The following is an 18198-nucleotide window of genomic DNA, read 5'->3' as shown; positions in this document are numbered from 1 at the left end:
AAGGGACTGATATTTACCGGAAAGTTCCCGAGGCACAGCAGCGAGCAGTGCGTGCCCCAGATCACTCGGACGCTCACTCACCACTTTCACTCGAGTATTCAAGTCCATTCGACCACTTATTTGAGAAGCACTTCGTGCGCAGAACTGTTTAAGTACATCAGTCGTATGACGGGACGTTCTAGTTCGCACTGCTTCGTTGAAAACTTTGGTCATCTACTCAGTCAATACCCCGCTTGGACAGTGAACGGACGCCTCTGGAGGCACCCTATGCCGCATGGCCTTGTCCTCAACCTTCGTGTGCTAGGAAAGTCATCAAGGCCCTCCTCAAAATATATTTAGGAGACACGTGTCTGAGCACATGACTGTCAATGAGCTGTGGGTGTCCTTTTATTTTATAGGCAAAAGGACAACGCGGGATCGCTCCAAACAATGAACAGAACTATATTGCCTTCTTTCTCTCCCCTCTTTTGCTCCCTTCACCCTCCTTTTCACATGCAGGGTAGCCAACCGGGCATTGCCATTGTAAACCTCCCTGCATTTATATTGTCTCGTCTCTCTCCACTTTAATGCCTTCGTTGAAACTGCAGAGAGCAATACTTGTCATTTCTAGAAGCTTACTACACGTATGCGTCACTGACAAGTTTCCCGTGGTCACGCCGAAAAAAGGAAGCGTTTGTGCGCTTACCACCACATTTTCTTCTCTGTAGTAGTAGTAGTAGTAGTAGTAGTAGTAGTAGTAGTAGTAGTAGTAGTAGTAGTAGTAGTAGTAGTAGTAGTAGTAGTAGTAGTAGTAGTAGTAGTAGTAGTAGTAGTAGTAGTCGCACTGGCTATATAATGAGGAAGAAAAAGAAAATGACGGCCGCAAGCCGATGGTTTCGCATTGCATCAAGTTTGCAGATATCTCCACAATTACATAACAGGTACTGGCAGATTCCCTCACTAATTTTATACAAAATTTCTGCGCTTAAAAATCTTTCAGTAATTTTCATGTATTCAATTCTGTGATCTTGTTCTGTTCGATTTTGTTTTCCTTTTTAATTAATCTCTGACTGGTCACCCAAGGCACAACCATTAGCTTAGCTCATCAGTTTACTCTCTTCTTTTGGCCCTCCTCACTGAGCCCTGGCCAATCACTTGTCGTGGGTATGCATGTGCCATGTCACTAATGCAGCAACAACAACAACATTAAGTGCCTCACGGAACCGAGTGCACCCGGATTTCAGGGCAGGAGAAGAAGACAGGAGAAAAGACAGTCTGGCAGGAGGAGTTAGGTTATGTACAGATTAGGAACTGTATATAACTGATGATGATGACAACCACATTAGGAAAAACACGAAATCGATGCCGCTAGGGAAAGATGAAGGAGCACCCTCGGGGCTCATGGAGAGCGGTGAGCGCAAATGGGGCGCGGCATGCCTAAGACCGAATGAGATTCTGCGTCGGGGACTGGCGCTGGTAGAAGCGCATTGGTCAGTGCTAGGCACAGTGCTCACCATCTGCCTATTTAGCGAACAAGAGCTGGTTCTGCACTGTGGTTCCTTCGGCAGTGAAGCAGCTGCGATGTTTCGGCGCGTGTGGGTTCCTGCATTCGTGCTCCCCATGGGGCTGGGGCACAGGGTTTCAAGGTTCTTACTCTGCTGCCGTTACATCAAGAGTAATTTTCGGTGAGAATAAAACTGCTGAGCGAGGCCAGCCGCCTGCATGAAACAGCCAAGACTCTAGTATTCCTGTTCCCGCATGAAGGCCCCCTCCCGTCGGGAACACCAGAGCACCGCCTGGCCACTTAATTAATGTGATAATATATACATGACGTTGAAGGCGTAAAACATGCAATCGATAACTTCTGAGCTGGAAAAAAGAAAGTTGCTGCCAGAGGAGCCGAATGACTTGTTCAGTGCTCTCCCGGACGCGCATAACCAGCGGCGCTGTCTGGTTGTCTCCTCTTCGTGCGATTATGAGCAGCCATCAGACAGACCGGTGGAAACGATGGAAAGGTCCGCGCCTTTGGTCAAAAAAGCTACTGGGACCGACAATATCGTGAAGCATTTATAAATAGACATCGCCTTGATTTAGACTGCCTTTCCTTTTTGGCTGAGCTATCGCATTTGAATGCTTCGCAAAGCGCGTTTCTCCTTTTGTTTTCGAATTCAGCAAGCGTTTTAGCACATGTCAAGAGCTATCGCATTTGAATGCTTCGCAAAGCGCGTTTCTCCTTTCGTTTTCAAATTCAGCAAGCGTTGTCGCACATGTCAAGAATCGCGTACATTTGCTAATGAACATTGCGTCATTTCGGTGTCAATAAGAGGATATTTTTAGTGGGAGAGTAGTGCAGACGAACCAAACCAGCTGTATCGTAAAAAGGAAACTACGAAATACATTCCCCCTTGTCATCACGTTCAACGCTTGATGTCTTCATTTATGAATTGCCCCTACAGTGAACGACTGCTCCCTGTATGCTTGTCTTCAATACAGCTCATTAGGCGCTCTTCCACTCGTTCTCCCGCGCCTGAAGAGCTCAACCTTGTGGCTTCTGTTGTACTCCACCAAGAGGGGATACGTTTCGTGCCGATGTATTAGCAAGAGCAAGCTCATTAGAGATTAAATTGAAAGAGCACATTTCAACCCCGTCTAGACTTTGGTTTAACGCTTCCTTCCAGGCAAAGTGGAAAACAAGGGCCGCGTTACATGCGAGGGCTCTTCATCAGCGAAGCAGCACTGATTGCTATTCGCGAACAATGGCTTCTTCGTTAACGAGCAAGCTCAGCGACTGGTGAGGTACCTCTGAAGCCTTCTACACATAGCACTTGCCCCCTCCCCCACCCCTCTTGCTTCCCCCCCTTTTTTGTTCCTTTTTTTACTTTTTGAATGTATTATCTGAGTGTAGCGATATGTGAGCGGCCACCTCCTTTGTTCCCGACGGAAAACTTCGTTTCGCGTTCATTCCTTTCGGAAGGTGACTGTAGTGACAATCGTGATTAAAATGTCTCTGTCCTGGATTTCGCCACATGATCCAATAGCGCATTGGGCAACCCTTACGCGTGGACTATTTGGTGACGTAAGTGTCCCGTCGCTAGACTTCTTTCTTTGTTCTTCATTGCTTCTACGCTCTTTCTCTCTGCTCCTTTCCTCTTGATTCGTTGAGCTGGCTGCGACGTTTCTCGAGTAGCGCCATTGCCGTGTAAGGTGGGCTGAATTTGCAAATATATAGACTCGTTCTTTTTTTTTACTTCATTCTCTAGGACCAAGAGACAAATGATTGCTCCTGTCATGCGTTCTCAAATTTTTCCTTTTCAAAGCACTTGAGAATAAAGCAAAGCCAAGAGGAACGAAACCAAGGATTAAGCGAAATGTTGCCGCATCTTTCGGACTGCTCTTCGAAATGAATGTCAAAATCGCGTGTATTTGCTGTTTCTCCTGCTTAATTTCACATCAATTACGTACTTGCCTTTTTCTTTGCGGGTCTTCGCAGCCTCCGATCGTGCCTTCAGCAAGCTTCGGCAATTGTATGCTGTAGCGACCTCCAGCTCAACCCTGTGAGTGCTCTTTTTTTCTCATCCCACCCGGCTTCGTGTAAAGCGTCGTTTTCGCTAACTTTAACTCGATAGCGTTAAAAGCCCTGTTGACCAGCAAATCTGGCGTGGGCGTTGTCGGCGTTCTGAGCAAAAAATCACGGGCATGGCTCTGGAAGGTGGTCCCCAGAGAGCAACCTAGGAGGTAGGTGGGCCACCTATAGGGGACGTGAACTTGCGGCATTATCACAACCTGCCCAGCGGATAGTGAACAAACTGCCCACCGTGGCAGGTGGCAGTTAAATTATTGATTGGTCGCTCGGGAAGAGCAACCTGTGTGCACAAGGCCCTACGCGTGGAGCACCTGCCATCGCAGGGCAGTGACGCATCGCTCAACCGCTGCACCACTGCGCCACGAGCACCCCCAGGGATAAATGATAGCAAAGTAGAGAATGACCTCCTGCATATACGAGAATTAGCCCAATACGCTGTACGCTGTCACGTCATACCGTTCAGGTGGAGCTTTGGTGTCCCCTCTAGTTTTATTTCTTAACTCCTGGCCGAATTTTTTTGTGCTTTTCGTTCGTTTCAACGTCAAGCATTCACGATGACTATATCAGTGCTGCAGTGAAGTGTACGATTGGGCAAGTTGGCATTTAATTTTGTGGAGTAGATCGCCCGGAAGGGATGAGACATAAAGGGAGATGTCAGCAGAAACACCGCGCTGTGTTTGTATCACAGTGTTCACTCGTGTTCCGTTCTTATCGCGCTGTCTACGCGTTACACGCAACTTTCGTGCGCCCAGAACGTTGCAGTATTCTTCAGGTGGGACAAAAAAAAGTTAGAATCGTATAGGATTAGATGAGGGTGCGAAACAGAAGCGAGATGTGCTGATTTCTATGATGGCTATTTGTAATCGTGAGATCAGGTACCTATTTCTCTTCACTCTTCGAGCGCTGTCTGCACAAAAAAAAGTTTGATGCAGATGCTGGAAGGTTTAGGACTTGTTCTGGGAATTCACATCGCACATGACACATAATGCAGTAAAAGTGGCTGCCGAGCTTCACAAACTAGAGAAATATGGACGAAGGACTTCTCTCCCTGTTAGTGGCACATCTGGCAGGTTGCAGGATTTTCTGACAGCTGCAGCGATATTGTGTACAAACAAGGAAGTGAGTTCTTTTTCAAAGAGCAATACATATTTACATGGCTACCTGTATTATGCAAGGTGGTCCGGTTTCAAATCCTTGTCTTCAAACGTTATTTATATTTTTCGAGATTGTTTAAATCACCTGATTCGAAGTCACAAGTTAACAGAACAGGAAGCCATAAGGTTTTTATACCTGGAGCTGACTTCTGCCACTCGACACAATATGCTAGGCGTTTGCTCTCAAAGCACTGAAGCCACCCCTTGCATTTTCTTCGGCCGATTCGAAATATGTAAAAAAAGACATATCGAACTCACTATGCCATGTGTTCGAGGCAGCATCGCGAGCAGCAGACGATAAACGCAGCAATTAAAAGAGGGAGAAAAAGCACTCATGAGATAGGACGGCCATTGTTTGTCAACGCACAGACCGGTTTATTGCGGCCGGGTATGCGCTGGATTCGTTATCTGTGCTTGCCGAAGGAATGCTTAGAAAGCCGAGCGTAAACGGTCACCCTGAAATAAAAGTAAATGACCTGTGCAGTCGTGTGTTTTGTCTTACGTGATCTATATGTATCGCCGCCGCAAAGATAAATCACAGAAATTCATCATCATGGCTAGGTAGGCTAGATTTATGTTTCCAGTTAAATCTAAAGTACGCAACACCTGATGCGATTACCTGGTAATTTCTGCTTTCTGATTATATTTGTTTTTGCTATTGTGCTCACTTCCACGCTCTTGTTTCCGGCATTCTTCTATAAGAGAGAGAGAGAGAAGTGGCAGAGGAAAGGGCTGTCACTGTCAATGTCACTGTAAAAATGCGCCACTTCTTCCATAAGAAGTGGCGAATTTTGATAGTTACATTGACGAGCATGCTAAACTAGGTCTTAAGACATGAGCCTTCTCTTTCATCCTAGTTTCTTTATTTGCTTGCTTTGTTTTATTTCTTTTGTTTCATTCTGAATACATGCAACTGTCGCACCTCCTTCGCGTTCTGCCGGCGGCAAACTCGGGTTTTACCTCATTCTGCTATCACAGTTTTGTCCAAAATCACAAGGTGATTAACTAAAAGAGCTGCACTTCGTAGCCCTTTACTGAATGCTTTTAGCTTGCCCTCTTTTTGTGGATATTGGTCCTGCTCTATTTTGCAGTCTCGGCGCCTTCGTGGGTGCACATCTTCATGCGTTCGGATGCAGTTGGGTTGTGTGATACCCAAAAATTCTGGACAGCAGCATTTTTGAACAGGAAGCAATTTGTGAACGAAATTTTTTATATAATGCAAAATTTCAGTAAACCAGTCAATATATCCACAGACCACCCAGTGGCAATCCTGCATTTTTTTTTTGCTATTAACGTTTTTGCTGTCGTCAAAAGCGTTCCCTATTCCTAACTTCCTAAAGGCATTCCTAACTGCCCGATATGATTGATGGAAACACATTAAAAGAAAGATTTTGTTACATGTCAGAAGAAGCGACCATTAACCTTCAATGTTTTCATAATAGTATTTCACAATTTTTTGATATTCAAAATTTTTGACCGAGAATGTTGGACATGACAGACTTTGTCTAAAGCATACACCAGATATTAGCTCTTTTATGCGGCTCACATGACACTTATCATGTTGGGAATCTCTGGAGAGCACGAGGCTGTGGTTTTCCAACACGACAGTACTGCACAACTGGTACTGCCCTCTAGAAAACCAACCACAGGGTTCAGTGCTAGTGTGGGCCGCGCACACAGATTCGCCTTTAGTTTTGCTAGAGGTTCTGCGCTGTATGTGTTACTTTTTCGATAAGGGCTACAAAGCACAAGACAAATGGAAGCCCAAGGTTACCGCTCCGTAACGTGACAAGCGCGTAAGCATGTTGTGAGATTTCCGGCTAGCGCTAGCGAATTGCGATTTACGACGCTAAGTGATACTGTGCTGAACCCTACCTGCCAACTGGTCCCATGTGGTGAGGTCCTAAAATCAGAGGGTCTCACGAGAACGGCGACAGTTAGAAAGAGGGGCATGGGGGAGGAGTAAATGAGGCTCACCCACCAAGCTTTCAAAGGGTAGGTTCTGGCACTGTGACAAGTAAATGCCAAATGCATAAGTGGGAGATGTTATGACCAGATAACTTTCAAAGGCGACATATATTACATAGACACAAAGAGAAAACTGAGGTCAAGCTCACTGACAGGATTCCGCTTCTAAGAATACATATCAGACATAGAGGTCCCACCCCCTTCACAAACGGACGCGGACACTCGTCTATGCCTGTATGTGCAGAGAGAGGGGGGGGGGGGGGGGGGGCACGTACAGCCTTTTTCAAAAATATACAGACCAAGGGGTTCGCTTCCAAGTCATGCAGTGTGGCTCTCAAGCGCATTTGGCAGCCGTAGGTATGGGAGGGTCGAGGACGAGAGTTGCCCCAGCCTTTTTGAGATTAGAATCGTTGAAGACGCAAAACGAGCCATGCTGCAGGGCTTAGAAGGAAACCTCTTCAGCTGTATATTTTTTACAAAGACTGTACCTAATGAAAGCATCTCCCCTCAGTGGATAAAGGCTTTAAGCATATAAGCTTCTCGTTACCACCCGATGTGCCGACTGCAACCTGTCCCCCACCTGTCCCCCAGCTACATGCTTAAAATCAGGAACGTTTTGGCATTGAGGCTTCCTAGCACTGAGCTCATTCTTTTCCTTTTTTTAGTTTTACCTAGGGCTCTCGGATACCTTTTTTTCTCTTCAACCTGACTTCCCCCGCCCACTATTAAGTTGAAACTACCTCTAGCAAAGATATATTTTTTTCCTCTTTTTGCGCATAGTTTGGGCCTTTGTTGGCTCCATGGGTTCCTCGTTCCGGCCTTTGCATTTATACGACTTTCTCATTAACTCTCGTGCAACCTTCTTCCCCTATTTCTCTTTCGCGAATGAACCCTCGCAGCCGTTAGCGCCCGTCCGAGACCATCTAAGTTTTTCATCACGATTTCAGGCAATGTGCGAACGCAGCGGACGCTTTTTTCTCTCTTGATTTCTTCCTAGCGAAAGAGGGCAACCTCCGCGAAGAGAAAAGGGCCGCTGCTGCACACTTTTCCTTTCTACGAAGGCGTAATTGGTGCGTCTCTCTTCCCGAGAAATGACGTCGACGACGGGGCGCATATACACGATGTCAGTTTGCATTTGTCCAACTCGGGCCTCGCTCTTCAATGTGCCCCCCCCCCCCCTCACCTCCGCCAACCTCCTTGAAGTGGTCCTGCATTAGCCTAATAGGCAGCCACGTCACCGTCGTCGACCTTTTGTTTCCGCCATCCGTCCTGCTTTCTTTACCGTCTTGTCTTTTATAGCTCTTCTCACTTCCTTCGTGTCGGAAGCTACCGTACCGGAATTTTCCCCCTGCCCGTTGATTGCGTTCGAAGCAAAGGACAAGAACGCTTTCGCTTTGGGAGAGCGGATCGATCAGAGCGAATTACGGCGCGACAGCGTTGGTATCGCATTGATTAGTTCTTGAGAACGTAGAGATTCCTCGATTCCTCGGTCTGAATTCGAGCCCGGCCGCTGTCCGACGCTCTTTGGCTGATGGCGTCAGTGCTGGAGGGAGCGCCTCTCGAAGGTGAGGGCGGACGCGTTGTGTATAAGGGGGACGGGCGGGCTACAGGGGAGGACGGCCGAACACGCTGAGAGCGGGCTGAGTGCCGCGCGAAGACAATTGACGCTTGCCGCCCTCGCTTCCGCGCGCGTCTACAACAAAGACGGTGGCGACGGCGTACCCTGCATCCTGAAACGCGAGGACATTGACCGGCGGACGTTCCGATTAGGACTGCGAGCTTGACTCGGGTTCCTTTGCGGAAACCACGGCTAATTTTTTGGCACTGAAAACTAAACATTTTGACAGATTTGCCTGCCTGGTTTGGTTCGAAGAAATAATAAACTCTTACACATCTTCAATCAAAATCTTTAATTTCAAACCCAGCGTTTCGGAGCCGGCTCGGCTCCTTCCTCAGGCGTGACTGGGGGCAGTAGTAGCTCCCCTGCATATGTTTTAGGCATTCGAAGGACAGCAACCAGTGAGGCATTTAGGGCCAGGGCATCGTGCCCGCTAGTGACATATACAGAGTGTCCCAGCTAACTTAAGCCAGGATTTCAGAATACGCCGAGGCACTTTAAGACGACGTGACCAAACGCATGCAGCTGGCTATTGCATGTAGCAAGTCACACTATTTTTCTATGGTGCTTAATTGCATAATTAGTCGAGATTAATTAACCAACATCGCAAGCAACGAAGATAGAGAACAAAGTCCACGGTGAAAGTTGTAGAATGGTCCACGAAACGTCCAAATGAACGGTTTCTAACTTTCCATCCATTATGTATCGGCTTTTTTTCGCTCATTGCAGACGCCCGCGAAATACAAAAAAAATACCATGGCACATTCCCCCTTGCGCGCCGCGATTGCAGTGCTCTCAAACGTTCAGTGTAGGAACGAACAGATCATTGAGGCCGGTGGGCTGCCGCTTAAAAGGGGACAGGGCAGCAACGCAGCAGCTGGCTGTGCGATATAGGCTAGCGGTATGCTTCGCTTGGGGCGCTTGATAGCGACAAGCAGACACAGTCCTTACCGCTTGCGCTTTTTAAACAGCAGCACAACGGGCTAAATGATCTGTTCGTTCCTACGCGGAACGTTTGAGAGCATTGCAATCGTGGCGCGTAAGTGGACATGTCACGTGGTATTTTTTGTATTTCGCGGGAATCTGCAGAGAGCGAAAAAAAAAAGCCGATACGTAATAGATGGAAAGTTAGAAACTGTTCAATCGGACGTTTCTCAGACCGTTCTACAAGTTTCTCAGTGGACTTTTTCGCCTATCTCCAATGGTTGCGAAGTTGGTTAATTAATCTCGACTAATTATGAAATTAAGCACGATACAAAAATAGGTCAGTTGCTCCATACAATAGCCAGCAACATGCATTTGGTCGCGTCGTCTAAGAGTGCCGCGGCGTATTGTTAATCCTTGGCTAAACTTAGCTGGGGCACCCTGTATAAAGGCTCCAGGAGAGATTGGGGCAAAACTCGACCACAAATTTGCAAATCATCGCCTTCTATAAATTATACGCATGTATCAACGAACAAATACGACAAAATGATTTCCTACCGTCCTGGTTACGCGCTAAGTATGAACAGGTCAGCTTCAGAGAAATACAGTAAATTGTTGCGATTACGCAAAATTCAAAATGTCGCATTTTGCTCTAAACCCTACGGCAAAATGAAACATCGCACAGGGCAAAGTGAGACGCCTGTCCAAAGTAATGCATTAATTAGTCTTGCAAGGAATTCACATGAAGTTGGTTCTGTGGGCGCATACCCAATCTTTGTGAGCATATGCGCATGCGAAAACCGATCTATAACGTGCCCGCCTTTGTTTTCTTCCAGTGAACCGCTACAGCCTACGCAGTTCTACATCCAGACTTTGCGTGTAGCCTTTATACAAGGTCTTTTTGCATTCCTCGACTTCTTAACTTTTTTTCTTAATTCCTTGTCTTTTTCCTCTTAATTTCGCTATTCTTGTTCTTTGGCTTCGTCCCTATCGAATAGACATGCGAGATGGTACGATTTTCTGTACGTGAACACAAACTTTTTAGCCCGATTTTCGTCACACCGAACACAGTTTACGATACCTACCAGGACATAATCGAATTGCGCCATCTGAGCGCCAACTGAAGGCGAATATTAAGGTGAAAGCATTTAATGGCTCATACTCGCGGCCACGAATCTGTCCGACGTCCGTTACATCCAGCAACTCGGTAAGAAAAAAAAATCTGTTTGCACGATAGGATTCGAACCACCATCCTTCCGCTCCACAGCTGCGCGTGCTAACGCCTACGCTACTTCCTGCCAACGCACATGTAGTTCTCCTTGTCTAGGATGCTAGAGAGTGCTTGCAGACTGGCGTCGAATCAGACGGCTGCTTCCCAAACGACCTCCAGTGTCTCCAGAATTTATGATTCACAAACAATTGTGTACTTAATGAACATCTTAACCAATCATCAGTGACACAAGCAGCAAACACCGCGCAAAATGCTTTCGCTTCACAGCAATTTAGGTCAACAAAGTGCCTCCCTAATTTTTTTTCATTTTGTAATTTAGATAGATAGATAGATAGATAGATAGATAGATAGATAGATAGATAGATAGATAGATAGATAGATAGATAGATAGATAGATAGATAGATAGATAGATAGATAGATAGATAGATAGATAGATAGATAGATAGATAGATAGATAGATAGATAGATAGATAGATAGATAGATAGATAGATAGATAGATAGATAGATAGATAGATAGATAGATAGATAGATAGATAGATAGATAGATAGATAGATAGATAGATAGATAGATAGATAGATAGATAGATAGATAGATAGATAGATAGATAGATAGATAGATAGATAGATAGATAGATAGATAGATAGATAGATAGATAGATAGATAGATAGATAGATAGATAGATAGATAGATAGATAGATAGATAGATAGATAGATAGATAGATAGATAGATAGATAGATAGATAGATAGATAGATAGATAGATAGATAGATAGATAGATAGATAGATAGATAGATAGATAGATAGATAGATAGATAGATAGATAGATAGATAGATAGATAGATAGATAGATAGATAGATAGATAGATAGATAGATAGATAGATAGATAGATAGATAGATAGATAGATAGATAGATAGATAGATAGATAGATAGATAGATAGATAGATAGATAGATAGATAGATAGATAGATAGATAGATAGATAGATAGATAGATAGATAGATAGATAGATAGATAGATAGATAGATAGATAGATAGATAGATAGATAGATAGATAGATAGATAGATAGATAGATAGATAGATAGATAGATAGATAGATAGATAGATAGATAGATAGATAGATAGATAGATAGATAGATAGATAGATAGATAGATAGATAGATAGATAGATAGATAGATAGATAGATAGATAGATAGATAGATAGATAGATAGATAGATAGATAGATAGATAGATAGATAGATAGATAGATAGATAGATAGATAGATAGATAGATAGATAGATAGATAGATAGATAGATAGATAGATAGATAGATAGATAGATAGATAGATAGATAGATAGATAGATAGATAGATAGATAGATAGATAGATAGATAGATAGATAGATAGATAGATAGATAGATAGATAGATAGATAGATAGATAGATAGATAGATAGATAGATAGATAGATAGATAGATAGATAGATAGATAGATAGATAGATAGATAGATAGATAGATAGATAGATAGATAGATAGATAGATAGATAGATAGATAGATAGATAGATAGATAGATAGATAGATAGATAGATAGATAGATAGATAGATAGATAGATAGATAGATAGATAGATAGATAGATAGATAGATAGATAGATAGATAGATAGATAGATAGATAGATAGATAGATAGATAGATAGATAGATAGATAGATAGATAGATAGATAGATAGATAGATAGATAGATAGATAGATAGATAGATAGATAGATAGATAGATAGATAGATAGATAGATAGATAGATAGATAGATAGATAGATAGATAGATAGATAGATAGATAGATAGATAGATAGATAGATAGATAGATAGATAGATAGATAGATAGATAGATAGATAGATAGATAGATAGATAGATAGATAGATAGATAGATAGATAGATAGATAGATAGATAGATAGATAGATAGATAGATAGATAGATAGATAGATAGATAGATAGATAGATAGATAGATAGATAGATAGATAGATAGATAGATAGATAGATAGATAGATAGATAGATAGATAGATAGATAGATAGATAGATAGATAGATAGATAGATAGATAGATAGATAGATAGATAGATAGATAGATAGATAGATAGATAGATAGATAGATAGATAGATAGATAGATAGATAGATAGATAGATAGATAGATAGATAGATAGATAGATAGAGGGAAAGGCAGGGATGTTAACCAGAAAGCTAAAAATTGCTGTGAGATGCTGCGCGAACATGTTGGTACAGATGGCCCACTCTTCCTACGTGCTGCAGAATATTATTGGTAAAATTCGGCCACAGGAAATCAATTGGCTGTACCAAATGTTGAAAATTCTCGCGGTAATTGTTGATGTTCAGCGCCATGGTGCCAGCCACACGAACTCGAAGCATTCACTCGCATTTTCAGGCCTGAGTATCAATGTGTAATGCAAGTAACCGTTCATGATCGCCGGAAAAAGTGCGCAGCATAGATTACAAAAAAAAGTGTGCAGTCCATGTCCTACGCATTCTGTCATTTTCTACAGTTTTTGTGGTGCACAAAACGCGCGGTGACACCGGTGCTGCATGATGATCTCCAGTGCTTTCTTTATGTCTTCGCAGCGCTGCTCGGCACTTACTACTTTCCTCCTGAATGCTCTGACAATTTAGAGACCGAAAAATCAAGAATAAAGGTTTGGAGCAAGCAATAAAATTGTAATCGTTAATTTACGCTCCGCAGACAACCACCAAGCCGTGTTTAGCACTGTTTAATTGTCTCTGGAGAACGCAAAAGCGAGAACATTCTTAAACTTTGCTTATGATTACACCGATAACTACTTGTGATAAATAAATACTTAAGTTTATAAAGCACCCTTGGTCGGTTGAGCTACATAGCAGCGAAAACTATGGCGTGAAGAATTTCGCGTATTTCTGAAGGCTTTCATTCACCAAGGTTCTGTTCGCATTTTTCCCCATGCTTGCAAAACACTATCAAGTCTAAGTACAGTTGTAGTGGACATAGAGCGGGCTATGCCAGCTAAGTATCTAATTAATATCAATGTGTGTTTAAGAGCTGGGCGGCCCTAAGTAACAGGCTGTCGCATTTTGTTCCACATTGCCCTTTACGATGAGCTCGGTGAATATGATTTCTTCTTTGTGCCATCGGACTGTGAAATAACGAGTGAGTCGCGCATGCGGGTTTTTGTGCAGCCTTGCGAATCTACGACTCCTTTAATTTTGTCATTCTTTTTGTCATATGGAAGGGGGGCAGACGTGTCATTTAAGATGATTTTACACCTTGACGAGGCACATGCTGCTTTTCCCCTTTTCTGATGGGTACATATCCGGGCTACACAAAAGTACGCACTGTGATAGAAGATCTTATTCATGCTAGTGGGATGAAGCAAAACTTCGTGCTTCAAAGCCTCTTTTGACGTGGCGGGACTCTTGAAACAAAAAAAAAACAGTTTCAGATCTGGACACTTACATAACATATGCGGTCTATCACCGTTTGATAGAGGATGCGCCTTGCTACGTCTGAGAACTCTAGTGCGCTTATCTAATTGATGCACGCAAAGCAGGAAATACGTTCCGCGAAATTTTACTCTCACGAAACACCGCCACTTCGCTATCGCCTTCGTCTCGTCAATACGCATATTAAACGCGGGCCAGTTTCGCAGACCTGCCCGTAAACATTTGAGAACAAGATGGTTCCATGAATGGCTGGCGTCCGTTAGCTGGATTATCGTGATGGCCCATGAGGTGACAGCTAAAGCGTCCACCAGTCGTTGATAGATATCAGTACGCACTGGGCACTTTCAGTGTTCAAAAAGGGCCGTGGCACTAGCTAATAATGTGCTGTTAGGGCCGTATATCGTAGCGATTCTTTCCATCCTCATTATTTTGCAATTATTTGGCTCCACCTTCCATTTCGGATCTCGCGAGTGAAATTTCTTGCTACGTACAAGCCCTGATGTCATTCGCGGCAGCTACCGATTATACAGGGGCAAATGAACACGGCCGGTGATCCATTAACCGGAGCGTGGAACACATTGTAGCCCATTGAGAGAAAGGGCACATCCCAGTATGCGGGAGGACATCGCCTCCAGGTCTGTGAGGATGCTGCTCAGATGCACCCCTATGACCTGTGGGAATTCGCCAGACAGCGGAGAAGGGTTATCAAGCATAATATATTCCGAAGCGTGGCTCTTGCTGGTGCTTCTATCGAAACTAGAACAGAGTCAGGTTTTATCGCTCAAATGCCACTGTGGCGAATTTGTTGGGGCAGAAAGGCTTTCCTATCTGCCGGAGAGCCGGCCATTCTGCGGTCAACGGCTCAGGTACGGCAGCGTTAGTTTGAACTATGGAGGAGCTTGGGATATATTAAAAGGGCTCTGAGAACAACTCTCAATTTTTGTTCCTAATAAAAATCGGTCCTATCGCTCTTTATGAGTAGGTCGATGTTTAGGCGGCACAAAAAAGAAACGAATTCATTGCTTAGAGAATTGCATTAAAAAAATTCTGAGGGCACTTAAGTCTGCTTACGTGGAGGAATGCAAAAGCACGTGTTTTGAGGAAACGAAAGGTTTTTGAGTAAAGGAAAGGACGCAGTAGCTCCCAGATCTCGACATATCGGTGGACACATCAACCGCGCCTTAAAGCATACAACTGAAGGTGCATAACTCAGCGGTCCGAACCCCCGTCTCAAGTCTCAGAAAGCATGCAATTGAAGGTGCATATGTCACTGGCCCGAACCCGTGTCGCAAGCTAGCCATGTAAGTTATATGCAAAGAGAAATGCTATTACACCTCCCAGAATGCTGTACGACGAACGGTTGCTCAAAATTTTGGTGAATGTATTCGGGAATACTGCCACCACATCCGCTCCTCGGTTCAAAGCCATATGAAACACACGCCGAACAAGCTACGGAAGTGAGTAGTGAAGTTTTCGCTTTAAAATATTCCCTCCACATGATTGAAATTTGGTACGTCTACGCCGGAAAGGATTACGTAATCGCCGTTGTATAGTAAATGGTAGCGCAGCCTAGTCTCTGCGATCAGCGTTCAAAAACCTTTGTCGACGCACGCAGTTAACTATCGAAATCGGCCGGCAATGGCGGCGCCTTAACTTCATTTTTAGGCCTTTACAAGCCAAATTCAATTTCTCCTCAGTTTCCCTTTAAGGTAGCAAAAAGGGGGACTGAGCAAGGTATTGCAAGCGGTTGGCTTTTGCAGCAAGGCCGGTGCCTGCTTGCATACCGGCTTGCCTGCCTGCTTGCCTGCTTGCCTGCTTGCTTGCTTGCTTGCTAGCTTGTTAGACTGCTTGCTTGTTAGCCTGCTTGCTAGCTTGTTTGTTTGTTAGCTAGCCAGCTTGCTAGCTTGGTTGCCTGCTTGCTTGTTTGCTTGCTAGCTTGCTTGCTTGTTAGCTAGACAGTTTGCTAGCTAGCTTGCTTGCTTGTTAGTTTCCTTGGTATCTAGCTTGTTTGCTTGCTTGCTAACGCTAGCCAGCTGGCTTGCTAGGTTGCTTGTTAGGTTGCTTGCAAGCTTGCTTGCTTGATTTATTGATTCGTTTATGTCAGGTTTATTTATTTATTTATTTTTGCTTCCCTGGCTCCTCCATCCAGCGCTTCTAGCTGTGCCCCCTAACGAAGCAGGCGACGGCGACATCAGTTGCACTGTTTCATTTTATGAGGTGATGAAGAAAAAGAAGACAGAAATCATCGCTATGGCAACACTTGCTCAGCAAGTTTCCGGCACGACTAGCTGGGGATTTGACGTGTAATTTTAATTATGCCGGCAGAAAGAAACAGGATAAGCCACACTTTTTTCCTGCATCCGTAATAAAATACTATCTGCTTACTCGGGAAAAATTCTGGTGCGACATCGCATTCTGTGCTGGCAACAAATTATGCCTAGCTCAACGACCCACACGTGAAATTAAGGGCTCTTTTTTTTGCACAGTAACGCCTCTACGCAACGGCTGGAGGCGGTAAAGATGCTCCGATATGAAACCTGACTCCACGCAATTCATTTGATATTAACGAACAGTCCAGAAAGCCTTTTGCGGTATTGTGCTGCTTTGACCGGCTGAGACGTGTGCTATAAACCGTCGCGCAATTCAGACACCATTGAATATTTCCTGCACTAGAGTGCATATATGTTGCATGTCACCATTAATTTCATTGTATAAGTGCAATCCTGTTCTTGTGCTTGCACCATTTATTTATTATTCCTAGATAATGCCTCATCGCTTGCAGTCGGGTTCTTGTAATATAATTAATCCCACTAGAAATAACGGAAGAGCCTGCAGCGCAGTTTCCATGTTCAGATGTATTCTTATTTATGTGTGTCAGTTAAATGCACTAATGAATTACGAATAAACCAAACTAAAAATGCGTTAGCTATAATTTTGCGCAACTGTAATTAACGGCATTAAGAGTAAGCAGAAGCACAAGATATTCCGTGTTACCACGTAGGTTCTGCGCAGACGCACTACAAGCACTCCCAGAAAGTTGACGGGCTTGAAAGAACCGCACTGCTGCCCTGGTTTTCGGGCTCGTTATTAGTGTGAAGTCACCAAATATGTCATTAGGCCAGTGGCATAAATTAACTGTCTTCTAAACTTACTATCAGCTTAAGCTAGCTTGCGCGTATTTCAGAAGATGTCTGTGAGAAAATACAGCGTGAAAATGATTATTTCGCTGCCGTTTCATCACGAGATCCTTTTCTCGGAGTCAGGAAGCTAATTTCTCGCTGGTCTAGGTTCCGTGGCTTACTCGTGCGATTTATAGGGCACCGAGTGCAAGTTTCGGGTAGACTAGCCAACAAAAAAAAAATGATACACGATGTTCCGAAACACCTTACAGACTTACGTCGATGCACGCCGACAAATGCTAAAGAAGTCGCGTGAAGGTGTCTATTGCCAGCGAAGTGCTCGTGGGTGGATATTCCAAAGTCATCACTTCGACCCCAAGCTGCCCTCTCTGCTTTCGTTAACCAGGTGAGCGCAAGCGCCTTTAACGAGACAGCCCATAGCCCTTATAAGCTTCCATTTCATATGCGAACATCTAGAGCTCAGCAAACGATACGAAGAGAGCCACACAGAAGTGGTGCAGCCACTGATAAACACGGCATCATGTTTTTATCTGAGTCACCGCTATCAAGCGGGCATGCGTTGCAATCCCAGGATTATATAACTTTCAGCATTCTAGTTCTCCTAAGCAATCACGATGATCTTCATGATCGCTAGCTCCGCTAAAATTTCTAGCATAACAATAAATTTTGTGGCGAGCGTAATTCTTCAGGAGTGAATTTAATTTCAAACAATTTTTGACTCATTCCAAATTTTCCCAAGCTATCTTGATCACAAATGGGGCACGCTTCTAAGCGGAAGGTGCGCACTGCACTTCCGCACTCCCAGTCAATGGGGTGTCGCCTTGTGGTTATTGGTGGAGAAAACCAAGATTACTATTATGCCGCGTACGAACGGAAGTTTTGCCACGCAAATATAGACAACGTGAAAAGGCAAAAAAAATCTGGCTTTCTCATTGCTGTCCTCTTAAAGCATTATAAATGCTTAAGTTTTATATGCTCTATGCAAACGGCTCTATAAAGAAAACAATAGCGTGGAAAAAGTATTCATCGAACCATGTTACTTCTTGCGCGTTTGATGCAGTTCTGTTGTCATGTGCTGCTTTGGCGATGTTTTATATTGATATTTCTTTATCGCGGCTAACGTTTCTAAGTGT

The 18198-nt window shown here is 43.9% G+C and overlaps 1 long non-coding RNA gene across 1 annotated transcript in view; it reads left to right on the top strand.

Annotated features, from left to right (window-relative positions):
* The first annotated feature begins 2963 nt into the window (after positions 1 to 2963).
* LOC144100067 (uncharacterized) overlaps positions 2964 to 18198 on the top strand; it is an 80459-nt gene continuing 65224 nt past the window's right edge. Inside the window, exons 1-2 of the long non-coding RNA XR_013307510.1 lie at positions 2964 to 3055; positions 3470 to 3533. This is a non-coding gene — a long non-coding RNA (uncharacterized LOC144100067). The remainder of the gene's footprint in view (positions 3056 to 3469; positions 3534 to 18198) is intronic.

Source organism: Amblyomma americanum, chromosome 1 (genome assembly GCF_052857255.1).
Source record: "Amblyomma americanum isolate KBUSLIRL-KWMA chromosome 1, ASM5285725v1, whole genome shotgun sequence".
Taxonomy (NCBI): Eukaryota; Metazoa; Arthropoda; class Arachnida; order Ixodida; family Ixodidae; genus Amblyomma; species Amblyomma americanum.
The sequence above is the reverse complement of the archived record's forward strand: the minus strand, read 5'-3'. Positions and strand labels throughout refer to the sequence as shown.